Source organism: Eucyclogobius newberryi, unplaced genomic scaffold (genome assembly GCF_026437365.1).
Source record: "Eucyclogobius newberryi isolate DKJ021-1_F unplaced genomic scaffold, fEucNew1.0.hap1 SCAF_68, whole genome shotgun sequence".
NCBI lineage: Eukaryota > Metazoa > Chordata > Actinopteri > Gobiiformes > Gobiidae > Eucyclogobius > Eucyclogobius newberryi.
Genome location: NW_027316367.1, coordinates 372,071 through 397,072, shown reverse-complemented (window position 1 = coordinate 397,072; position 25,002 = coordinate 372,071). Strand labels below are relative to the sequence as shown.

The window sequence follows — 25,002 nt, the reverse complement described above, 5'->3', positions numbered from 1 at the left end:
CAGTCAGTTTAAAGTAGGATTTTGATAGCCAATTACAGGGCTGTTAAGATACAAGGAAGAGCAGTTTCAAGTGAAACTGCAAACACCCTTTATCAGGAGGTTCCGCCCGGTGGGATTACTCAGAAAGGAATAGATGTTCCCAGACTCGATCCGCATATTGAGAATGACTCTTGGATGAGAGTGGAACGTCTTGTTTTTCTAAAAAACAGTGTCCAAATGACAACAAGTGAGTATTTTTTTTTACAATTTTACAATAGATTTAAAATCCACAGGTGAAAGTAAAAAGACAACAACTCAGGTGTCACTGGTAGGATTACTCAGAAAGGAATAGATGTTCCCAGACTCGATCCCTATATTGAGAATGACTCTTGGATGAGAGTGGAACGTCTTGTTTTTCTAAAAAACAGTGTCCAAATGACAACAAATGAATATTTTTTTTTACAATTTTACGATAGATCTCAAATCCACAGGTTAAAGAAAAATGACAACAACTCAGGTGTCAATGGTGCTTGTGGCCTCGTTAGCGCAGTAGGCAGCGCGTCAGTCTCATAATCTGAAAGTCGTGAGTTCAATCCTCATACGGGGCATTGTTTCTAGACCCCAGTTTTCTCGTTTACCATGAAACGCCGAAAAAAGAAGCTTTAAAAACACAAACAGCTTTCACGCATCGACACATTTAAACCCAGAAAAAAACTCCTGGCATATTCCTGCTTTAAAGCCGACAACTTTTTTATCTCACAAATATACAGACAAGGATCGTTTAGTTCAGGGGTACTTGCTCTAAGCAATGTTTGAAATTACAGTGAAAAATTACCTCTACGGAAACACAGGACGGAGAAAAGAGAGACGCATGTTCAAATAAAACTTGTCACAAGCTAACTTGTCACAAGCGAACTTGTCACAAGCTAACTTTGTATATGGTCTTGATTTAACTCAAAACCTCTTTAAACAAGTCGTAAACATGTGTCCAGAGTTTGTAGGGTTGAAATTGTGGGTAATGTCTGTACCATAATTGTTTGGTGTACTTTTTAATAGTAGAAAAAACAAAACAAGAGGAAGGAGGAGAAAGCATCTGGAAAGCCCTCTCAGTCAGTGGTTACCCTGCTTGGGCTCTTAGCAAAGTGAAGAGGACAAAAAAGTAGCTAAAAAGGGACCAAAGGAAACAGAACCAAGAAGAAGTGTTGTCTCTAACACTTATGTCTTGGGACTGTCTGGAAAACTGCAAAGAATCTTTAGACAACCTGAACTTCCCGTCTTTTTTAAAGCAGACAACACTTTAAGACAAAAACTGGTCCACCCTAAGGACAAGATGCCGACACAAAAACAGAACAATCTAGTGTTTTCCATCCAATGCAGTGAAGAACGTTGTAAAGAGTGGTATATAGGTGAGACAAAACAGCCACTGCACAAGAGGCTTTATCAGCACAGAAAGCACGCAAATTCAGTACCACAGAGTGCTGTGCATCTTCATCTTAAAGCCACAAACCACTCTTTTAAGGACAGTGAGGAGAGAATTCTAAGCAGGGAGAAGAGATGGTTTGAAAGAGGAGATAAGGAAGCCATCTTTGTTAAAATGTGAAAACCTCTTTTGATTGAAATGGAGCTTTAAGATACTTTAAGATCTTTAAGATTGCTTGTATGATTGGTCATGTATGATGGCGTTTTGAAGCCATGGGGCGGGGGAAGCCCTGGCCATTCCGATGCGAATCAGGGATGAGGGAGCGACAGTCAGTTTAAAGTAGGATTTTGATAGCCAATTACAGGGCTGTTAAGATACAAGGAAGAGCAGTTTCAAGTGAAACTGCAAACACCCTTTATCAGGAGGTTCCGCCCGGTGGGATTACTCAGAAAGGAATAGATGTTCCCAGACTCGATCCGCATATTGAGAATGACTCTTGGATGAGAGTGGAACGTCTTGTTTTTCTAAAAAACAGTGTCCAAATGACAACAAGTGAGTATTTTTTTTACAATTTTACAATAGATTTAAAATCCACAGGTGAAAGTAAAAAGACAACAACTCAGGTGTCACTGGTAGGATTACTCAGAAAGGAATAGATGTTCCCAGACTCGATCCCTATATTGAGAATGACTCTTGGATGAGAGTGGAACGTCTTGTTTTTCTAAAAAACAGTGTCCAAATGACAACAAATGAATATTTTTTTTAACAATTTTACAATAAATCTCAAATCCACAGGTTAAAGTAAAATCACAACAACTCAGGTGTCAATGGTGCTTGTGGCCTCTTTAGCGTAGTAGGCAGCGCGTCAGTCTCATAATCTGAAGGTCGTGAGTCCAATCCTCACACGGGGCATTGTTTCTAGACACCAGTTTTCTCGTTTACCATGAAACGCCGAAAAAAGAAGCTTTAAAAACACAAACAGCTTTCACGCATCGACACATTAAACCCAGAAAAAAACTCCTGGCATATTCCTGCTTTAAAGCCGACAACTTTTTTATCTCACAAATATACAGACAAGGATCGTTTAGTTCAGGGGTACTTGCTCTAAGCAATGTTTGAAATTACAGTGAAAAATTACCTCTACGGAAACACAGGACGGAGAAAAGAGAGACGCATGTTCAAATAAAACTTGTCACAAGCGAACTTGTCACAAGCTAACTTTGTATATGGTCTTGATTTAACTCAAAACCTCTTTAAACAAGTCGTAAACCTGTGTCCAGAGTTTGTAGGGTTGGAATTGTGGGTAATGTCTGTACCATAATTGTTTGGTGTACTTTTTAATAGTAGAAAAAACAAAACAAGAGGAAGGAGGAAAAAGCATCTGGAAAGCCCTCTCAGTCAGTGGTAACCCTGCTTGGGCTCTTAGCAAAGTGAAGATGACAAAAAAGTAGCAAAAAAGGGACCAAAGGAAACAACCAAGAAGAAGTGTTGTCTCTAACACTCATGTCTTGGGACTGTCTGGAAAACTGCAAAGAATCTTTAGACAACACGAACTTCCCGTCTTTTTTAAAGCAGACAACACTTTAAGACAAAAACTGGTCCACCCTAAGGACAAGATGCCGACACAAAAACAGAACAATCTAGTGTTTTCCATCCAATGCAGTGAAGAACGTTGTAAAGAGTGGTATATAGGTGAGACAAAACAGCCACTGCACAAGAGGCTTTATCAGCACAGAAAGCACGCAAATTCAGTACCACAGAGTGCTGTGCATCTTCATCTTAAAGCCACAAACCACTCTTTTAAGGACAGTGAGGAGAGAATTCTAAGCAGGGAGAAGAGATGGTTTGAAAGAGGAGATAAGGAAGCCATCTTTGTTAAAATGTGAAGCCCTCTTTTGATTGAAATGGAGCTTTAAGATACTTTAAGATCTTTAAGATTGCTTGTATGATTGGTCATGTATGATGGCGTTTTGAAGCCATGGGGCGGGGGAAGCTCTGGCCATTCCGATGCGAATCAGGGATGAGGGAGCGACAGTCAGTTTAAAGTAGGATTTTGATAGCCAATTACAGGGCTGTTAAGATACAAGGAAGAGCAGTTTCAAGTGAAACTGCAAACACCCTTTATCAGGAGGTTCCGCCCGGTGGGATTACTCAGAAAGGAATAGATGTTCCCAGACTCGATCCGCATATTGAGAATGACTCTTGGATGAGAGTAGAACGTCTTGTTTTTCTAAAAAACAGTGTCCAAATGACAACAAGTGAATATTTTTTTTTACAATTTTACAATAGATCTCAAATCCACAGGTTAAAGTAAAATGACAACAACTCAGGTGTCACTGGTAGGATTACTCAGAAAGGAATAGATGTTCCCAGACTCGATCCCTATATTGAGAATGACTCTTGGATGAGAGTGGAACGTCTTGTTTTTCTAAAAAACAGTGTCCAAATGACAACAAATGAATATTTTTTTTTACAATTTTACAATAGATCTCAAATCCACAGGTTAAAGTAAAATCACAAGAACTCAGGTGTCGATGGTGCTTGTGGCCTCGTTAGCGTAGTAGGCAGCGCGTTAGTCTCATAATCTGAAGGTCGTGAGTTCAATCCTCACACGTGGCATTGTTTCTAGACACCAGTTTTCTCTTTTACCATGAAACGCCGAAAAAAGAAGCTTTAAAAACACAAACAGCTTTCACGCATCGACACATTAAACCCAGAAAAAAACTCCTGGCATATTCCTGCTTTAAAGCCGACAACTTTTTTATCTCACAAATATACAGACAAGGATCGTTTAGTTCAGGGGTACTTGCTCTAAGCAATGTTTGAAATTACAGTGAAAAATTACCTCTACGGAAACACAGGACGGAGAAAAGAGAGACGCATGTTCAAATAAAACTTGTCACAAGCGAACTTGTCACAAGCTAACTTTGTATATGGTCTTGATTTAACTCAAAACCTCTTTAAACAAGTCGTAAACATGTGTCCAGAGTTTGTAGGGTTGAAATTGTGGGTAATGTCTGTACCATAATTGTTTGGTGTACTTTTTAATAGTAGAAAAAACAAAACAAGAGGAAGGAGGAAAAAGCATCTGGAAAGCCCTCTCAGTCAGTGGTAACCCTGCTTGGGCTCTTAGCAAAGTGAAGAGGACAAAAAAGTAGCAAAAAAGGGACCAAAGGAAACAGAACCAAGAAGAAGTGTTGTCTCTAACACTTATGTCTTGGGACTGTCTGGAAAACTGCAAAGAATCTTTAGACAACACGAACTTCCCGTCTTTTTTAAAGCAGACAACACTTTAAGACAAAAACTGGTCCACCCTAAGGACAAGATGCCGACACAAAAACAGAACAATCTAGTGTTTTCCATCCAATGCAGTGAAGAACGTTGTAAAGAGTGGTATATAGGTGAGACAAAACAGCCACTGCACAAGAGGCTTTATCAGCACAGAAAGCACGCAAATTCAGTACCACAGAGTGCTGTGCATCTTCATCTTAAAGCCACAAACCACTCTTTTAAGGACAGTGAGGAGAGAATTCTAAGCAGGGAGAAGAGATGGTTTGAAAGAGGAGATAAGGAAGCCATCTTTGTTAAAATGTGAAAACCTCTTTTGATTGAAATGGAGCTTTAAGATACTTTAAGATCTTTAAGATTGTTTGTATGATTGGTCATGTATGATGGCGTTTTGAAGCCATGGGGCGGGGGAAGCCCTGGCCATTCCGATGCGAATCAGGGATGAGGGAGCGACAGTCAGTTTAAAGTAGGATTTTGATAGCCAATTACAGGGCTGTTAAGATACAAGGAAGAGCAGTTTCAAGTGAAACTGCAAACACCCTTTATCAGGAGGTTCCGCCCGGTGGGATTACTCAGAAAGGAATAGATGTTCCCAGACTCGATCCGCATATTGAGAATGACTCTTGGATGAGAGTGGAACGCCTTGTTTTTCTAAAAAACAGTGTCCAAATGACAACAAGTGAGTATTTTTTTTTACAATTTTACAATAGATTTAAAATCCACAGGTGAAAGTAAAAAGACAACAACTCAGGTGTCACTGGTAGGATTACTCAGAAAGGAATAGATGTTCCCAGACTCGATCCCTATATTGAGAGTGACTCTTGGATGAGAGTGGAACGTCTTGTTTTTCTAAAAAACAGTGTCCAAATGACAACAAATGAATATTTTTTTTTACAATTTTACAATAGATCTCAAATCCACAGGTTAAAGTAAAATCACAAGAACTCAGGTGTCAATGGGCTTGTGGCCTCGTTAGCGTAGTAGGCAGCGCGTTAGTCTCATAATCTGAAGGTTGTGAGTTCAATCCTCACACGTGGCATTGTTTCTAGACACCAGTTTTCTCTTTTACCATGAAACGCCGAAAAAAGAAGCTTTAAAAACACAAACAGCTTTCACGCATCGACACATTAAACCCAGAAAAAAACTCCTGGCATATTCCTGCTTTAAAGCCGACAACTTTTTTATCTCACAAATATACAGACAAGGATCGTTTAGTTCAGGGGTACTTGCTCTAAGCAATGTTTGAAATTACAGTGAAAAATTACCTCTACGGAAACACAGGACGGAGAAAAGAGAGACGCATGTTCAAATAAAACTTGTCACAAGCGAACTTGTCACAAGCTAACTTTGTATATGGTCTTGATTTAACTCAAAACCTCTTTAAACAAGTCGTAAACATGTGTCCAGAGTTTGTAGGGTTGAAATTGTGGGTAATGTCTGTACCATAATTGTTTGGTGTACTTTTTAATAGTAGAAAAAACAAAACAAGAGGAAGGAGGAAAAAGCATCTGGAAAGCCCTCTCAGTCAGTGGTAACCCTGCTTGGGCTCTTAGCAAAGTGAAGAGGACAAAAAAGTAGCAAAAAAGGGACCAAAGGAAACAGAACCAAGAAGAAGTGTTGTCTCTAACACTTATGTCTTGGGACTGTCTGGAAAACTGCAAAGAATCTTTAGACAACACGAACTTCCCGTCTTTTTTAAAGCAGACAACACTTTAAGACAAAAACTGGTCCACCCTAAGGACAAGATGCCGACACAAAAACAGAACAATCTAGTGTTTTCCATCCAATGCAGTGAAGAACGTTGTAAAGAGTGGTATATAGGTGAGACAAAACAGCCACTGCACAAGAGGCTTTATCAGCACAGAAAGCACGCAAATTCAGTACCACAGAGTGCTGTGCATCTTCATCTTAAAGCCACAAACCACTCTTTTAAGGACAGTGAGGAGAGAATTCTAAGCAGGGAGAAGAGATGGTTTGAAAGAGGAGATAAGGAAGCCATCTTTGTTAAAATGTGAAAACCTCTTTTGATTGAAATGGAGCTTTAAGATACTTTAAGATCTTTAAGATTGCTTGTATGATTGGTCATGTATGATGGCGTTTTGAAGCCATGGGGCGGGGGAAGCCCTGGCCATTCCGATGCGAATCAGGGATGAGGGAGCGACAGTCAGTTTAAAGTAGGATTTTGATAGCCAATTACAGGGCTGTTAAGATACAAGGAAGAGCAGTTTCAAGTGAAACTGCAAACACCCTTTATCAGGAGGTTCCGCCCGGTGGGATTACTCAGAAAGGAATAGATGTTCCCAGACTCGATCCGCATATTGAGAATGACTCTTGGATGAGAGTAGAACGTCTTGTTTTTCTAAAAAACAGTGTCCAAATGACAACAAGTGAATATTTTTTTTTACAATTTTACAATAGATCTCAAATCCACAGGTTAAAGTAAAATGACAACAACTCAGGTGTCACTGGTAGGATTACTCAGAAAGGAATAGATGTTCCCAGACTCGATCCCTATATTGAGAATGACTCTTGGATGAGAGTGGAACGTCTTGTTTTTCTAAAAAACAGTGTCCAAATGACAACAAATGAATATTTTTTTTTACAATTTTACAATAGATCTCAAATCCACAGGTTAAAGTAAAATCACAAGAACTCAGGTGTCGATGGTGCTTGTGGCCTCGTTAGCGTAGTAGGCAGCGCGTTAGTCTCATAATCTGAAGGTCGTGAGTTCAATCCTCACACGTGGCATTGTTTCTAGACACCAGTTTTCTCTTTTACCATGAAACGCCGAAAAAAGAAGCTTTAAAAACACAAACAGCTTTCACGCATCGACACATTAAACCCAGAAAAAAACTCCTGGCATATTCCTGCTTTAAAGCCGACAACTTTTTTATCTCACAAATATACAGACAAGGATCGTTTAGTTCAGGGGTACTTGCTCTAAGCAATGTTTGAAATTACAGTGAAAAATTACCTCTACGGAAACACAGGACGGAGAAAAGAGAGACGCATGTTCAAATAAAACTTGTCACAAGCGAACTTGTCACAAGCTAACTTTGTATATGGTCTTGATTTAACTCAAAACCTCTTTAAACAAGTCGTAAACATGTGTCCAGAGTTTGTAGGGTTGAAATTGTGGGTAATGTCTGTACCATAATTGTTTGGTGTACTTTTTAATAGTAGAAAAAACAAAACAAGAGGAAGGAGGAAAAAGCATCTGGAAAGCCCTCTCAGTCAGTGGTAACCCTGCTTGGGCTCTTAGCAAAGTGAAGAGGACAAAAAAGTAGCAAAAAAGGGACCAAAGGAAACAGAACCAAGAAGAAGTGTTGTCTCTAACACTTATGTCTTGGGACTGTCTGGAAAACTGCAAAGAATCTTTAGACAACACGAACTTCCCGTCTTTTTTAAAGCAGACAACACTTTAAGACAAAAACTGGTCCACCCTAAGGACAAGATGCCGACACAAAAACAGAACAATCTAGTGTTTTCCATCCAATGCAGTGAAGAACGTTGTAAAGAGTGGTATATAGGTGAGACAAAACAGCCACTGCACAAGAGGCTTTATCAGCACAGAAAGCACGCAAATTCAGTACCACAGAGTGCTGTGCATCTTCATCTTAAAGCCACAAACCACTCTTTTAAGGACAGTGAGGAGAGAATTCTAAGCAGGGAGAAGAGATGGTTTGAAAGAGGAGATAAGGAAGCCATCTTTGTTAAAATGTGAAAACCTCTTTTGATTGAAATGGAGCTTTAAGATACTTTAAGATCTTTAAGATTGTTTGTATGATTGGTCATGTATGATGGCGTTTTGAAGCCATGGGGCGGGGGAAGCCCTGGCCATTCCGATGCGAATCAGGGATGAGGGAGCGACAGTCAGTTTAAAGTAGGATTTTGATAGCCAATTACAGGGCTGTTAAGATACAAGGAAGAGCAGTTTCAAGTGAAACTGCAAACACCCTTTATCAGGAGGTTCCGCCCGGTGGGATTACTCAGAAAGGAATAGATGTTCCCAGACTCGATCCCTATATTGAGAGTGACTCTTGGATGAGAGTGGAACGTCTTGTTTTTCTAAAAAACAGTGTCCAAATGACAACAAATGAATATTTTTTTTTACAATTTTACAATAGATCTCAAATCCACAGGTTAAAGTAAAATCACAAGAACTCAGGTGTCAATGGTGCTTGTGGCCTCGTTAGCGTAGAAGGCAGCGCGTTAGTCTCATAATCTGAAGGTTGTGAGTTCAATCCTCACACGTGGCATTGTTTCTAGACACCAGTTTTCTCTTTTACCATGAAACGCCGAAAAAAGAAGCTTTAAAAACACAAACAGCTTTCACGCATCGACACATTAAACCCAGAAAAAAACTCCTGGCATATTCCTGCTTTAAAGCCGACAACTTTTTTATCTCACAAATATACAGACAAGGATCGTTTAGTTCAGGGGTACTTGCTCTAAGCAATGTTTGAAATTACAGTGAAAAATTACCTCTACGGAAACACAGGACGGAGAAAAGAGAGACGCATGTTCAAATAAAACTTGTCACAAGCGAACTTGTCACAAGCTAACTTTGTATATGGTCTTGATTTAACTCAAAACCTCTTTAAACAAGTCGTAAACATGTGTCCAGAGTTTGTAGGGTTGAAATTGTGGGTAATGTCTGTACCATAATTGTTTGGTGTACTTTTTAATAGTAGAAAAAACAAAACAAGAGGAAGGAGGAAAAAGCATCTGGAAAGCCCTCTCAGTCAGTGGTAACCCTGCTTGGGCTCTTAGCAAAGTGAAGAGGACAAAAAAGTAGCAAAAAAGGGACCAAAGGAAACAGAACCAAGAAGAAGTGTTGTCTCTAACACTTATGTCTTGGGACTGTCTGGAAAACTGCAAAGAATCTTTAGACAACACGAACTTCCCGTCTTTTTTAAAGCAGACAACACTTTAAGACAAAAACTGGTCCACCCTAAGGACAAGATGCCGACACAAAAACAGAACAATCTAGTGTTTTCCATCCAATGCAGTGAAGAACGTTGTAAAGAGTGGTATATAGGTGAGACAAAACAGCCACTGCACAAGAGGCTTTATCAGCACAGAAAGCACGCAAATTCAGTACCACAGAGTGCTGTGCATCTTCATCTTAAAGCCACAAACCACTCTTTTAAGGACAGTGAGGAGAGAATTCTAAGCAGGGAGAAGAGATGGTTTGAAAGAGGAGATAAGGAAGCCATCTTTGTTAAAATGTGAAAACCTCTTTTGATTGAAATGGAGCTTTAAGATACTTTAAGATCTTTAAGATTGCTTGTATGATTGGTCATGTATGATGGCGTTTTGAAGCCATGGGGCGGGGGAAGCCCTGGCCATTCCGATGCGAATCAGGGATGAGGGAGCGACAGTCAGTTTAAAGTAGGATTTTGATAGCCAATTACAGGGCTGTTAAGATACAAGGAAGAGCAGTTTCAAGTGAAACTGCAAACACCCTTTATCAGGAGGTTCCGCCCGGTGGGATTACTCAGAAAGGAATAGATGTTCCCAGACTCGATCCGCATATTGAGAATGACTCTTGGATGAGAGTGGAACGCCTTGTTTTTCTAAAAAACAGTGTCCAAATGACAACAAGTGAGTATTTTTTTTTACAATTTTACTATAGATTTAAAATCCACAGGTGAAAGTAAAAAGACAACAACTCAGGTGTCACTGGTAGGATTACTCAGAAAGGAATAGATGTTCCCAGACTCGATCCCTATATTGAGAGTGACTCTTGGATGAGAGTGGAACGTCTTGTTTTTCTAAAAAACAGTGTCCAAATGACAACAAATGAATATTTTTTTTTACAATTTTACAATAGATCTCAAATCCACAGGTTAAAGTAAAATCACAACAACTCAGGTGTCAATGGTGCTTGTGGCCTCGTTAGCGCAGTAGGCAGCGCGTCAGTCTCATAATCTGAAGGTCGTGAGTTCAATCCTCACACGGGGCATTGTTTCTAGACACCAGTTTTCTCGTTTACCATGAAACGCCGAAAAAAGAAGCTTTAAAAACACAAACAGCTTTCACGCATCGACACATTTAAACCCAGAAAAAAACTCCTGGCATATTCCTGCTTTAAAGCCGACAACTTTTTTATCTCACAAATATACAGACAAGGATCGTTTAGTTCAGGGGTACTTGCTCTAAGCAATGTTTGAAATTACAGTGAAAAATTACCTCTACGGAAACACAGGACGGAGAAAAGAGAGAAACATGTTCAAATAAAACTTGTCACAAGCTAACTTGTCACAAGCGAACTTGTCACAAGCTAACTTTGTATATGGTCTTGATTTAACTCAAAACCTCTTTAAACAAGTCGTAAACATGTGTCCAGAGTTTGTAGGGTTGAAATTGTGGGTAATGTCTGTACCATAATTGTTTGGTGTACTTTTTAATAGTAGAAAAAACAAAACAAGAGGAAGGAGGAAAAAGCATCTGGAAAGCCCTCTCAGTCAGTGGTTACCCTGCTTGGGCTCTTAGCAAAGTGAAGAGGAAAAAAAGTAGCAAAAAAGGGACCAAAGGAAACAGAACCAAGAAGAAGTGTTGTCTCTAACACTTATGTCTTGGGACTGTCTGGAAAACTGCAAAGAATCTTTAGACAACACGAACTTCCCGTCTTTTTTAAAGGAGACAACACTTTAAGACAAAAACTGGTCCACCCTAAGGACAAGATGCCGACACAAAAACAGAACAATCTAGTGTTTTCTATCCAATGCAGTGAAGAACGTTGTAAAGAGTAGTATATAGGTGAGACAAAACAGCCACTGCACAAGAGGCTTTATCAGCACAGAAAGCACGCAAATTCAGTACCACAGAGTGCTGTGCATCTTCATCTTAAAGCCACAAACCACTCTTTTAAGGACAGTGAGGAGAGAATTCTAAGCAGGGAGAAGAGATGGTTTGAAAGAGGAGATAAGGAAGCCATCTTTGTTAAAATGTGAAGCCCTCTTTTGATTGAAATGGAGCTTTAAGATACTTTAAGATCTTTAAGATTGCTTGTATGATTGGTCATGTATGATGGCGTTTTGAAGCCATGGGGCGGGGGAAGCCCTGGCCATTCCGATGCGAATCAGGGATGAGGGAGCGACAGTCAGTTTAAAGTAGGATTTTGATAGCCAATTACAGGGCTGTTAAGATACAAGGAAGAGCAGTTTCAAGTGAAACTGCAAACACCCTTTATCAGGAGGTTCTGCCCGGTGGGATTACTCAGAAAGGAATAGATGTTCCCAGACTCGATCCGCATATTGAGAATGACTATTGGATGAGAGTGGAACGTCTTGTTTTTCTAAAAAACAGTGTCCAAATGACAACAAGTGAGTATTTTTTTTTACAATTTTACAATAGATTTAAAATCCACAGGTAAAAGTAAAAAGACAACAACTCAGGTGTCACTGGTAGGATTACTCAGAAAGGAATAGATGTTCCCAGACTCGATCCCTATATTGAGAATGACTCTTGGATGAGAGTGGAACGTCTTGTTTTTCTAAAAAACAGTGTCCAAATGACAACAAATGAATATTTTTTTTTACAATTTTACAATAGATCTCAAATCCACAGGTTAAAGTAAAATCACAAGAACTCAGGTGTCGATGGTGCTTGTGGCCTCGTTAGCGTAGTAGGCAGCGCGTTAGTCTCATAATCTGAAGGTCGTGAGTTCAATCCTCACACGTGGCATTGTTTCTAGACACCAGTTTTCTCTTTTACCATGAAACGCCGAAAAAAGAAGCTTTAAAAACACAAACAGCTTTCACGCATCGACACATTAAACCCAGAAAAAAACTCCTGGCATATTCCTGCTTTAAAGCCGACAACTTTTTTATCTCACAAATATACAGACAAGGATCGTTTAGTTCAGGGGTACTTGCTCTAAGCAATGTTTGAAATTACAGTGAAAAATTACCTCTACGGAAACACAGGACGGAGAAAAGAGAGACGCATGTTCAAATAAAACTTGTCACAAGCGAACTTGTCACAAGCTAACTTTGTATATGGTCTTGATTTAACTCAAAACCTCTTTAAACAAGTCGTAAACATGTGTCCAGAGTTTGTAGGGTTGAAATTGTGGGTAATGTCTGTACCATAATTGTTTGGTGTACTTTTTAATAGTAGAAAAAACAAAACAAGAGGAAGGAGGAAAAAGCATCTGGAAAGCCCTCTCAGTCAGTGGTAACCCTGCTTGGGCTCTTAGCAAAGTGAAGAGGACAAAAAAGTAGCAAAAAAGGGACCAAAGGAAACAGAACCAAGAAGAAGTGTTGTCTCTAACACTTATGTCTTGGGACTGTCTGGAAAACTGCAAAGAATCTTTAGACAACACGAACTTCCCGTCTTTTTTAAAGCAGACAACACTTTAAGACAAAAACTGGTCCACCCTAAGGACAAGATGCCGACACAAAAACAGAACAATCTAGTGTTTTCCATCCAATGCAGTGAAGAACGTTGTAAAGAGTGGTATATAGGTGAGACAAAACAGCCACTGCACAAGAGGCTTTATCAGCACAGAAAGCACGCAAATTCAGTACCACAGAGTGCTGTGCATCTTCATCTTAAAGCCACAAACCACTCTTTTAAGGACAGTGAGGAGAGAATTCTAAGCAGGGAGAAGAGATGGTTTGAAAGAGGAGATAAGGAAGCCATCTTTGTTAAAATGTGAAAACCTCTTTTGATTGAAATGGAGCTTTAAGATACTTTAAGATCTTTAAGATTGCTTGTATGATTGGTCATGTATGATGGCGTTTTGAAGCCATGGGGCGGGGGAAGCCCTGGCCATTCCGATGCGAATCAGGGATGAGGGAGCGACAGTCAGTTTAAAGTAGGATTTTGATAGCCAATTACAGGGCTGTTAAGATACAAGGAAGAGCAGTTTCAAGTGAAACTGCAAACACCCTTTATCAGGAGGTTCCGCCCGGTGGGATTACTCAGAAAGGAATAGATGTTCCCAGACTCGATCCGCATATTGAGAATGACTATTGGATGAGAGTGGAACGTCTTGTTTTTCTAAAAAACAGTGTCCAAATGACAACAAGTGAGTATTTTTTTTTACAATTTTACAATAGATTTAAAATCCACAGGTGAAAGTAAAAAGACAACAACTCAGGTGTCACTGGTAGGATTACTCAGAAAGGAATAGATGTTCCCAGACTCGATCCCTATATTGAGAATGACTCTTGGATGAGAGTGGAACGTCTTGTTTTTCTAAAAAACAGTGTCCAAATGACAACAAATGAATATTTTTTTTTACAATTTTACAATAGATCTCAAATCCACAGGTTAAAGTAAAATCACAAGAACTCAGGTGTCGATGGTGCTTGTGGCCTCGTTAGCGTAGTAGGCAGCGCGTTAGTCTCATAATCTGAAGGTCGTGAGTTCAATCCTCACACGTGGCATTGTTTCTAGACACCAGTTTTCTCTTTTACCATGAAACGCCGAAAAAAGAAGCTTTAAAAACACAAACAGCTTTCACGCATCGACACATTAAACCCAGAAAAAAACTCCTGGCATATTCCTGCTTTAAAGCCGACAACTTTTTTATCTCACAAATATACAGACAAGGATCGTTTAGTTCAGGGGTACTTGCTCTAAGCAATGTTTGAAATTACAGTGAAAATTACCTCTACGGAAACACAGGACGGAGAAAAGAGAGACGCATGTTCAAATAAAACTTGTCACAAGCGAACTTGTCACAAGCTAACTTTGTATATGGTCTTGATTTAACTCAAAACCTCTTTAAACAAGTCGTAAACATGTGTCCAGAGTTTGTAGGGTTGAAATTGTGGGTAATGTCTGTACCATAATTGTTTGGTGTACTTTTTAATAGTAGAAAAAACAAAACAAGAGGAAGGAGGAGAAAGCATCTGGAAAGCCCTCTCAGTCAGTGGTTACCCTGCTTGGGCTCTTAGCAAAGTGAAGAGGACAAAAAAGTAGCTAAAAAGGGACCAAAGGAAACAGAACCAAGAAGAAGTGTTGTCTCTAACACTTATGTCTTGGGACTGTCTGGAAAACTGCAAAGAATCTTTAGACAACCTGAACTTCCCGTCTTTTTTAAAGCAGACAACACTTTAAGACAAAAACTGGTCCACCCTAAGGACAAGATGCCGACACAAAAACAGAACAATCTAGTGTTTTCCATCCAATGCAGTGAAGAACGTTGTAAAGAGTGGTATATAGGTGAGACAAAACAGCCACTGCACAAGAGGCTTTATCAGCACAGAAAGCACGCAAATTCAGTACCACAGAGTGCTGTGCATCTTCATCTTAAAGCCACAAACCACTCTTTTAAGGACAGTGAGGAGAGAATTCTAAGCAGGGAGAAGAGATGGTTTGAAAGAGGAGATAAGGAAGCCATCTTTGTTAAAATGTGAAAACCTCTTTTGATTGAAATGGAGCTTTAAGATACTTTAAGATCTTTAAGATTGCTTGTATGATTGGTCATGTATGATGGCGTTTTGAAGCCATGGGGCGGGGGAAGCCCTGGCCATTCCGATGCGAATCAGGGATGAGGGAGCGACAGTCAGTTTAAAGTAGGATTTTGATAGCCAATTACAGGGCTGTTAAGATACAAGGAAGAGCAGTTTCAAGTGAAACTGCAAACACCCTTTATCAGGAGGTTCCGCCCGGTGGGATTACTCAGAAAGGAATAGATGTTCCCAGACTCGATCCGCATATTGAGAATGACTCTTGGATGAGAGTGGAACGTCTTGTTTTTCTAAAAAACAGTGTCCAAATGACAACAAGTGAGTATTTTTTTTACAATTTTACAATAGATTTAAAATCCACAGGTGAAAGTAAAAAGACAACAACTCAGGTGTCACTGGTAGGATTACTCAGAAAGGAATAGATGTTCCCAGACTCGATCCCTATATTGAGAATGACTCTTGGATGAGAGTGGAACGTCTTGTTTTTCTAAAAAACAGTGTCCAAATGACAACAAATGAATATTTTTTTTAACAATTTTACAATAAATCTCAAATCCACAGGTTAAAGTAAAATCACAACAACTCAGGTGTCAATGGTGCTTGTGGCCTCTTTAGCGTAGTAGGCAGCGCGTCAGTCTCATAATCTGAAGGTCGTGAGTCCAATCCTCACACGGGGCATTGTTTCTAGACACCATTTTTCTCGTTTACCATGAAACGCCGAAAAAAGAAGCTTTAAAAACACAAACAGCTTTCACGCATCGACACATTAAACCCAGAAAAAAACTCCTGGCATATTCCTGCTTTAAAGCCGACAACTTTTTTATCTCACAAATATACAGACAAGGATCGTTTAGTTCAGGGGTACTTGCTCTAAGCAATGTTTGAAATTACAGTGAAAAATTACCTCTACGGAAACACAGGACGGAGAAAAGAGAGACGCATGTTCAAATAAAACTTGTCACAAGCGAACTTGTCACAAGCTAACTTTGTATATGGTCTTGATTTAACTCAAAACCTCTTTAAACAAGTCGTAAACCTGTGTCCAGAGTTTGTAGGGTTGAAATTGTGGGTAATGTCTGTACCATAATTGTTTGGTGTACTTTTTAATAGTAGAAAAAACAAAACAAGAGGAAGGAGGAAAAAGCATCTGGAAAGCCCTCTCAGTCAGTGGTAACCCTGCTTGGGCTCTTAGCAAAGTGAAGATGACAAAAAAGTAGCAAAAAAGGGACCAAAGGAAACAACCAAGAAGAAGTGTTGTCTCTAACACTCATGTCTTGGGACTGTCTGGAAAACTGCAAAGAATCTTTAGACAACACGAACTTCCCGTCTTTTTTAAAGCAGACAACACTTTAAGACAAAAACTGGTCCACCCTAAGGACAAGATGCCGACACAAAAACAGAACAATCTAGTGTTTTCCATCCAATGCAGTGAAGAACGTTGTAAAGAGTGGTATATAGGTGAGACAAAACAGCCACTGCACAAGAGGCTTTATCAGCACAGAAAGCACGCAAATTCAGTACCACAGAGTGCTGTGCATCTTCATCTTAAAGCCACAAACCACTCTTTTAAGGACAGTGAGGAGAGAATTCTAAGCAGGGAGAAGAGATGGTTTGAAAGAGGAGATAAGGAAGCCATCTTTGTTAAAATGTGAAGCCCTCTTTTGATTGAAATGGAGCTTTAAGATACTTTAAGATCTTTAAGATTGCTTGTATGATTGGTCATGTATGATGGCGTTTTGAAGCCATGGGGCGGGGGAAGCCCTGGCCATTCCGATGCGAATCAGGGATGAGGGAGCGACAGTCAGTTTAAAGTAGGATTTTGATAGCCAATTACAGGGCTGTTAAGATACAAGGAAGAGCAGTTTCAAGTGAAACTGCAAACACCCTTTATCAGGAGGTTCCGCCCGGTGGGATTACTCAGAAAGGAATAGATGTTCCCAGACTCGATCCGCATATTGAGAATGACTCTTGGATGAGAGTAGAACGTCTTGTTTTTCTAAAAAACAGTGTCCAAATGACAACAAGTGAATATTTTTTTTTACAATTTTACAATAGATCTCAAATCCACAGGTTAAAGTAAAATGACAACAACTCAGGTGTCACTGGTAGGATTACTCAGAAAGGAATAGATGTTCCCAGACTCGATCCCTATATTGAGAATGACTCTTGGATGAGAGTGGAACGTCTTGTTTTTCTAAAAAACAGTGTCCAAATGACAACAAATGAATATTTTTTTTTACAATTTTACAATAGATCTCAAATCCACAGGTTAAAGTAAAATCACAACAACTCAGGTGTCGATGGTGCTTGTGGCCTCGTTAGCGTAGTAGGCAGCGCGTTAGTCTCATAATCTGAAGGTCGTGAGTTCAATCCTCACACGTGGCATTGTTTCTAGACACCAGTTTTCTCTTTTACCATGAAACGCCGAAAAAAGAAGCTTTAAAAACACAAACAGCTTTCACGCATCGACACATTAAACCCAGAAAAAAACTCCTGGCATATTCCTGCTTTAAAGCCGACAACTTTTTTATCTCACAAATATACAGACAAGGATCGTTTAGTTCAGGGGTACTTGCTCTAAGCAATGTTTGAAATTACAGTGAAAAATTACCTCTACGGAAACACAGGACGGAGAAAAGAGAGACGCATGTTCAAATAAAACTTGTCACAAGCGAACTTGTCACAAGCTAACTTTGTATATGGTCTTGATTTAACTCAAAACCTCTTTAAACAAGTCGTAAACATGTGTCCAGAGTTTGTAGGGTTGAAATTGTGGGTAATGTCTGTACCATAATTGTTTGGTGTACTTTTTAATAGTAGAAAAAACAAAACAAGAGGAAGGAGGAAAAAGCATCTGGAAAGCCCTCTCAGTCAGTGGTAACCCTGCTTGGGCTCTTAGCAAAGTGAAGAGGACAAAAAAGTAGCAAAAAAGGGACCAAAGGAAACAGAACCAAGAAGAAGTGTTGTCTCTAACACTTATGTCTTGGGACTGTCTGGAAAACTGCAAAGAATCTTTAGACAACACGAACTTCCCGTCTTTTTTAAAGCAGACAACACTTTAAGACAAAAACTGGTCCACCCTAAGGACAAGATGCCGACACAAAAACAGAACAATCTAGTGTTTTCCATCCAATGCAGTGAAGAACGTTGTAAAGAGTGGTATATAGGTGAGACAAAACAGCCACTGCACAAGAGGCTTTATCAGCACAGAAAGCACGCAAATTCAGTACCACAGAGTGCTGTGCATCTTCATCTTAAAGCCACAAACCACTCTTTTAAGGACAGTGAGGAGAGAATTCTAAGCAGGGAGAAGAGATGGTTTGAAAGAGGAGATAAGGAAGCCATCTTTGTTAAAATGTGAAAACCTCTTTTGATTGAAATGGAGCTTTAAGATACTTTAAGATCTTTAAGATTGCTTGTATGATTGGTCATGTATGATGGCGTTTTGAAGCCATGGGGCGGGGGAAGCCCTGGCCATTCCGATGCGAATCAGGGATGAGGGAGCGACAGTCAGTTTAAAGTAGGATTTTGATAGCCAATTACAGGGCTGTTAAGATACAAGGAAGAGCAGTTTCAAGTGAAACTGCAAACACCCTTTATCAGGAGGTTCCGCCCGGTGGGATTACTCAGAAAGGAATAGATGTTCCCAGACTCGATCCGCATATTGAGAATGACTCTTGGATGAGAGTGGAACGCCTTGTTTTTCTAAAAAACAGAGTCCAAATGACAACAAGTGAGTATTTTTTTTTACAATTTTACTATAGATTTAAAATCCACAGGTGAAAGTAAAAAGACAACAACTCAGGTGTCACTGGTAGGATTACTCAGAAAGGAATAGATGTTCCCAGACTCGATCCCTATATTGAGAGTGACTCTTGGATGAGAGTGGAACGTCTTGTTTTTCTAAAAAACAGTGTCCAAATGACAACAAATGAATATTTTTTTTTACAATTTTACAATAGATCTCAAATCCACAGGTTAAAGTAAAATCACAACAACTCAGGTGTCAATGGTGCTTGTGGCCTCGTTAGCGCAGTAGGCAGCGCGTCAGTTTCATAATCTGAAGGTCGTGAGTTCAATCCTCACACGGGGCATTGTTTCTAGACACCAGTTTTCTCGTTTACCATGAAACGCCGAAAAAAGAAGCTTTAAAAACACAAACAGCTTTCACGCATCGACACATTTAAACCCAGAAAAAAACTCCTGGCATATTCCTGCTTTAAAGCCGACAACTTTTTTATCTCACAAATATACAGACAAGGATCGTTTAGTTCAGGGGTACTTGCTCTAAGCAATGTTTGAAATTACAGTGAAAAATTACCTCTACGGAAACACAGGACGGAGAAAAGAGAGAAACATGTTCAAATAAAACTTGTCACAAGCTAACTTGTCACAAGCGAACTTGTCACAAGCTAACTTTGTATATGGTCTTGATTTAACTCAAAACCTCTTTAAACAAGTCGTAAACATGTGTCCAGAGTTTGTAGGGTTGAAATTGTGGGTAATGTCTGTACCATAATTGTTTGGTGTACTTTTTAATAGTAGAAAAAACAAAACAAGAGGAAGGAGGAAAAAGCATCTGGAAAGCCCTCTCAGTGAGTGGTTACCCTGCTTGGGCTCTTAGCAAAGTGAAGAGGAAAAAAAGTAGCAAAAAAGGGACCAAAGGAAACAGAACCAAGAAGAAGTGTTGTCTCTAACACTTATGTCTTGGGACTGTCTGGAAAACTGCAAAGAATCTTTAGACAACACGAACTTCCCGTCTTTTTTAAAGGAGACAACACTTTAAGACAAAAACTGGTCCACCCTAAGGACAAGATGCCGACACAAAAACAGAACAATCTAGTGTTTTCTATCCAATGCAGTGAAGAACGTTGTAAAGAGTAGTATATAGGTGAGACAAAACAGCCACTGCACAAGAGGCTTTATCAGCACAGAAAGCACGCAAATTCAGTACCACAGAGTGCTGTGCATCTTCATCTTAAAGCCACAAACCACTCTTTTAAGGACAGTGAGGAGAGAATTCTAAGCAGGGAGAAGAGATGGTTTGAAAGAGGAGATAAGGAAGCCATCTTTGTTAAAATGTGAAGCCCTCTTTTGATTGAAATGGAGCTTTAAGATACTTTAAGATCTTTAAGATTGCTTGTATGATTGGTCATGTATGATGGCGTTTTGAAGCCATGGGGCGGGGGAAGCCCTGGCCATTCCGATGCGAATCAGGGATGAGGGAGCGACAGTCAGTTTAAAGTAGGATTTTGATAGCCAATTACAGGGCTGTTAAGATACAAGGAAGAGCAGTTTCAAGTGAAACTGCAAACACCCTTTATCAGGAGGTTCTGCCCGGTGGGATTACTCAGAAAGGAATAGATGTTCCCAGACTCGATCCGCATATTGAGAATGACTATTGGATGAGAGTGGAACGTCTTGTTTTTCTAAAAAACAGTGTCCAAATGACAACAAGTGAGTATTTTTTTTTACAATTTTACAATAGATTTAAAATCCACAGGTAAAAGTAAAAAGACAACAACTCAGGTGTCACTGGTAGGATTACTCAGAAAGGAATAGATGTTCCCAGACTCGATCCCTATATTGAGAATGACTCTTGGATGAGAGTGGAACGTCTTGTTTTTCTAAAAAACAGTGTCCAAATGACAACAAATGAATATTTTTTTTTACAATTTTACAATAGATCTCAAATCCACAGGTTAAAGTAAAATCACAAGAACTCAGGTGTCGATGGTGCTTGTGGCCTCGTTAGCGTAGTAGGCAGCGCGTTAGTCTCATAATCTGAAGGTCGTGAGTTCAATCCTCACACGTGGCATTGTTTCTAGACACCAGTTTTCTCTTTTACCATGAAACGCCGAAAAAAGAAGCTTTAAAAACACAAACAGCTTTCACGCATCGACACATTAAACCCAGAAAAAAACTCCTGGCATATTCCTGCTTTAAAGCCGACAACTTTTTTATCTCACAAATATACAGACAAGGATCGTTTAGTTCAGGGGTACTTGCTCTAAGCAATGTTTGAAATTACAGTGAAAATTACCTCTACGGAAACACAGGACGGAGAAAAGAGAGACGCATGTTCAAATAAAACTTGTCACAAGCGAACTTGTCACAAGCTAACTTTGTATATGGTCTTGATTTAACTCAAAACCTCTTTAAACAAGTCGTAAACATGTGTCCAGAGTTTGTAGGGTTGAAATTGTGGGTAATGTCTGTACCATAATTGTTTGGTGTACTTTTTAATAGTAGAAAAAACAAAACAAGAGGAAGGAGGAAAAAGCATCTGGAAAGCCCTCTCAGTCAGTGGTAACCCTGCTTGGGCTCTTAGCAAAGTGAAGAGGACAAAAAAGTAGCAAAAAAGGGACCAAAGGAAACAGAACCAAGAAGAAGTGTTGTCTCTAACACTTATGTCTTGGGACTGTCTGGAAAACTGCAAAGAATCTTTAGACAACACGAACTTCCCGTCTTTTTTAAAGCAGACAACACTTTAAGACAAAAACTGGTCCACCCTAAGGACAAGATGCCGACACAAAAACAGAACAATCTAGTGTTTTCCATCCAATGCAGTGAAGAACGTTGTAAAGAGTGGTATATAGGTGAGACAAAACAGCCACTGCACAAGAGGCTTTATCAGCACAGAAAGCACGCAAATTCAGTACCACAGAGTGCTGTGCATCTTCATCTTAAAGCCACAAACCACTCTTTTAAGGACAGTGAGGAGAGAATTCTAAGCAGGGAGAAGAGATGGTTTGAAAGAGGAGATAAGGAAGCCATCTTTGTTAAAATGTGAAAACCTCTTTTGATTGAAATGGAGCTTTAAGATACTTTAAGATCTTTAAGATTGCTTGTATGATTGGTCATGTATGATGGCGTTTTGAAGCCATGGGGCGGGGGAAGCCCTGGCCATTCCGATGCGAATCAGGGATGAGGGAGCGACAGTCAGTTTAAAGTAGGATTTTGATAGCCAATTACAGGGCTGTTAAGATACAAGGAAGAGCAGTTTCAAGTGAAACTGCAAACACCCTTTATCAGGAGGTTCCGCCCGGTGGGATTACTCAGAAAGGAATAGATGTTCCCAGACTCGATCCGCATATTGAGAATGACTATTGGATGAGAGTGGAACGTCTTGTTTTTCTAAAAAACAGTGTCCAAATGACAACAAGTGAGTATTTTTTTTTACAATTTTACAATAGATTTAAAATCCACAGGTGAAAGTAAAAAGACAACAACTCAGGTGTCACTGGTAGGATTACTCAGAAAGGAATAGATGTTCCCAGACTCGATCCCTATATTGAGAATGACTCTTGGATGAGAGTGGAACGTCTTGTTTTTCTAAAAAACAGTGTCCAAATGACAACAAATGAATATTTTTTTTTACAATTTTACAATAGATCTCAAATCCACAGGTTAAAGTAAAATCACAAGAACTCAGGTGTCGATGGTGCTTGTGGCCTCGTTAGCGTAGTAGGCAGCGCGTTAGTCTCATAATCTGAAGGTCGTGAGTTCAATCCTCACACGTGGCATTGTTTCTAGACACCAGTTTTCTCTTTTACCATGAAACGCCGAAAAAAGAAGCTTTAAAAACACAAACAGCTTTCACGCATCGACACATTAAACCCAGAAAAAAACTCCTGGCATATTCCTGCTTTAAAGCCGACAACTTTTTTATCTCACAAATATACAGACAAGGATCGTTTAGTTCAGGGGTACTTGCTCTAAGCAATGTTTGAAATTACAGTGAAAATTACCTCTACGGAAACACAGGACGGAGAAAAGAGAGACGCATGTTCAAATAAAACTTGTCACAAGCGAACTTGTCACAAGCTAACTTTGTATATGGTCTTGATTTAACTCAAAACCTCTTTAAACAAGTCGTAAACCTGTGTCCAGAGTTTGTAGGGTTGAAATTGTGGGTAATGTCTGTACCATAATTGTTTGGTGTACTTTTTAATAGTAGAAAAAACAAAACAAGAGGAAGGAGGAAAAAGCATCTGGAAAGCCCTCTCAGTCAGTGGTAACCCTGCTTGGGCTCTTAGCAAAGTGAAGAGGACAAAAAAGTAGCAAAAAAGGGACCAAAGGAAACAGAACCAAGAAGAAGTGTTGTCTCTAACACTTATGTCTTGGGACTGTCTGGAAAACTGCAAAGAATCTTTAGACAACACGAACTTCCCGTCTTTTTTAAAGCAGACAACACTTTAGGACAAAAACTGGTCCACCCTAAGGACAAGATGCCGACACAAAAACAGAACAATCTAGTGTTTTCCATCCAATGCAGTGAAGAACGTTGTAAAGAGTGGTATATAGGTGAGACAAAACAGCCACTGCACAAGAGGCTTTATCAGCACAGAAAGCACGCAAATTCAGTACCACAGAGTGCTGTGCATCTTCATCTTAAAGCCACAAACCACTCTTTTAAGGACAGTGAGGAGAGAATTCTAAGCAGGGAGAAGAGATGGTTTGAAAGAGGAGATAAGGAAGCCATCTTTGTTAAAATGTGAAGCCCTCTTTTGATTGAAATGGAGCTTTAAGATACTTTAAGATCTTTAAGATTGCTTGTATGATTGGTCATGTATGATGGCGTTTTGAAGCCATGGGGCGGGGGAAGCCCTGGCCATTCCGATGCGAATCAGGGATGAGGGAGCGACAGTCAGTTTAAAGTAGGATTTTGATAGCCAATTACAGGGCTGTTAAGATACAAGGAAGAGCAGTTTCAAGTGAAACTGCAAACACCCTTCATCAGGAGGTTCCGCCCGGTGGGATTACTCAGAAAGGAATAGATGTTCCCAGACTCGATCCGCATATTGAGAATGACTTTTGGATGAGAGTAGAACGTCTTGTTTTTCTAAAAAACAGTGTCCAAATGACAACAAGTGAGTATTTTTTTTTACAATTTTACAATAGATTTAAAATCCACAGGTGAAAGTAAAAAGACAACAACTCAGGTGTCACTGGTAGGATTACTCAGAAAGGAATAGATGTTCCCAGACTCGATCCCTATATTGAGAATGACTCTTGGATGAGAGTGGAACGTCTTGTTTTTCTAAAAAACAGTGTCCAAATGACAACAAATGAATATTTTTTTTTACAATTTTACAATAGATCTCAAATCCACAGGTTAAAGTAAAATGACAACAACTCAGGTGTCAATGGTGCTTGTGGCCTCGTTAGTGCAGTAGGCAGCGCGTCAGTCTCATAATCTGAAGGTCGTGAGTTCAATCCTCACACGGGGCATTGTTTCTAGACACCACTTTTCTCGTTTACCATGAAACGCCGAAAAAAGAAGCTTTAAAAACACAAACAGCTTTCACGCATCGACACATTTAAACCCAGAAAAAAACTCCTGGCATATTCCTGCTTTAAAGCTGACAACTTTTTTATCTTACAAATATACAGACAAGGATCGTTTAGTTCAGGGGTACTTGTCCTAAGCAATGTTTGAAATTACAGTGAAAAATTACCTCTACGGAAACACAGGACGGAGAAAAGAGAGAAACATGTTCAAATAAAACTTGTCACAAGCTAATTTGTCACAAGCGAACTTGTCACAAGCTTACTTTGTATATGGTCTTGATTTAACTCAAAACCTCTTTAAACAAGTCGTAAACATGTGTCCAGAGTTTGTAGGGTTGAAATTGTGGGTAATGTCTGTACCATAATTGTTTGGTGTACTTTTTAATAGTAGAAAAAACAAAACAAGAGGAAGGAGGAAAAAGCATCTGGAAAGCCCTCTCAGTCAGTGGTTACCCTGCTTGGGCTCTTAGCAAAGTGAAGAGGACAAAAAAGTAGCAAAAAAGGGACCAAAGGAAACAGAACCAAGAAGAAGTGTTGTCTCTAACACTTATGTCTTGGGACTGTCTGGAAAACTGCAAAGAATCTTTAGAC

The 25,002-nt window shown here is 39.6% G+C and overlaps 12 non-coding genes across 12 annotated transcripts; all 12 read left to right on the top strand.

Moving 5' to 3' along the window:
- The first annotated feature begins 514 nt into the window (after positions 1–514).
- Positions 515–587, top strand: trnam-cau (transfer RNA methionine (anticodon CAU)). The gene has a single exon. It is a non-coding gene; the product is annotated as a tRNA-Met (tRNA).
- Positions 588–3,945: 3,358 nt separating this feature from the next.
- trnam-cau (transfer RNA methionine (anticodon CAU)) lies at positions 3,946–4,018 on the top strand. Its single transcript has one exon. It is a non-coding gene; the product is annotated as a tRNA-Met (tRNA).
- Positions 4,019–5,653: 1,635 nt separating this feature from the next.
- Positions 5,654–5,726, top strand: trnam-cau (transfer RNA methionine (anticodon CAU)). The gene has a single exon. It is a non-coding gene; the product is annotated as a tRNA-Met (tRNA).
- Positions 5,727–7,362: 1,636 nt separating this feature from the next.
- trnam-cau (transfer RNA methionine (anticodon CAU)) lies at positions 7,363–7,435 on the top strand. The gene has a single exon. It is a non-coding gene; the product is annotated as a tRNA-Met (tRNA).
- A 3,147-nt stretch (positions 7,436–10,582) lies between these two features.
- trnam-cau (transfer RNA methionine (anticodon CAU)) lies at positions 10,583–10,655 on the top strand. Its single transcript has one exon. It is a non-coding gene; the product is annotated as a tRNA-Met (tRNA).
- Positions 10,656–12,306: 1,651 nt separating this feature from the next.
- trnam-cau (transfer RNA methionine (anticodon CAU)) lies at positions 12,307–12,379 on the top strand. Its single transcript has one exon. It is a non-coding gene; the product is annotated as a tRNA-Met (tRNA).
- A 1,636-nt stretch (positions 12,380–14,015) lies between these two features.
- On the top strand, positions 14,016–14,088 carry trnam-cau (transfer RNA methionine (anticodon CAU)). The gene has a single exon. It is a non-coding gene; the product is annotated as a tRNA-Met (tRNA).
- Positions 14,089–17,429: 3,341 nt separating this feature from the next.
- On the top strand, positions 17,430–17,502 carry trnam-cau (transfer RNA methionine (anticodon CAU)). The gene has a single exon. It is a non-coding gene; the product is annotated as a tRNA-Met (tRNA).
- A 1,636-nt stretch (positions 17,503–19,138) lies between these two features.
- Positions 19,139–19,211, top strand: trnam-cau (transfer RNA methionine (anticodon CAU)). Its single transcript has one exon. It is a non-coding gene; the product is annotated as a tRNA-Met (tRNA).
- Positions 19,212–20,862: 1,651 nt separating this feature from the next.
- Positions 20,863–20,935, top strand: trnam-cau (transfer RNA methionine (anticodon CAU)). The gene has a single exon. It is a non-coding gene; the product is annotated as a tRNA-Met (tRNA).
- A 1,635-nt stretch (positions 20,936–22,570) lies between these two features.
- On the top strand, positions 22,571–22,643 carry trnam-cau (transfer RNA methionine (anticodon CAU)). Its single transcript has one exon. It is a non-coding gene; the product is annotated as a tRNA-Met (tRNA).
- A 1,635-nt stretch (positions 22,644–24,278) lies between these two features.
- trnam-cau (transfer RNA methionine (anticodon CAU)) lies at positions 24,279–24,351 on the top strand. Its single transcript has one exon. It is a non-coding gene; the product is annotated as a tRNA-Met (tRNA).
- Positions 24,352–25,002: the final 651 nt, after the last annotated feature.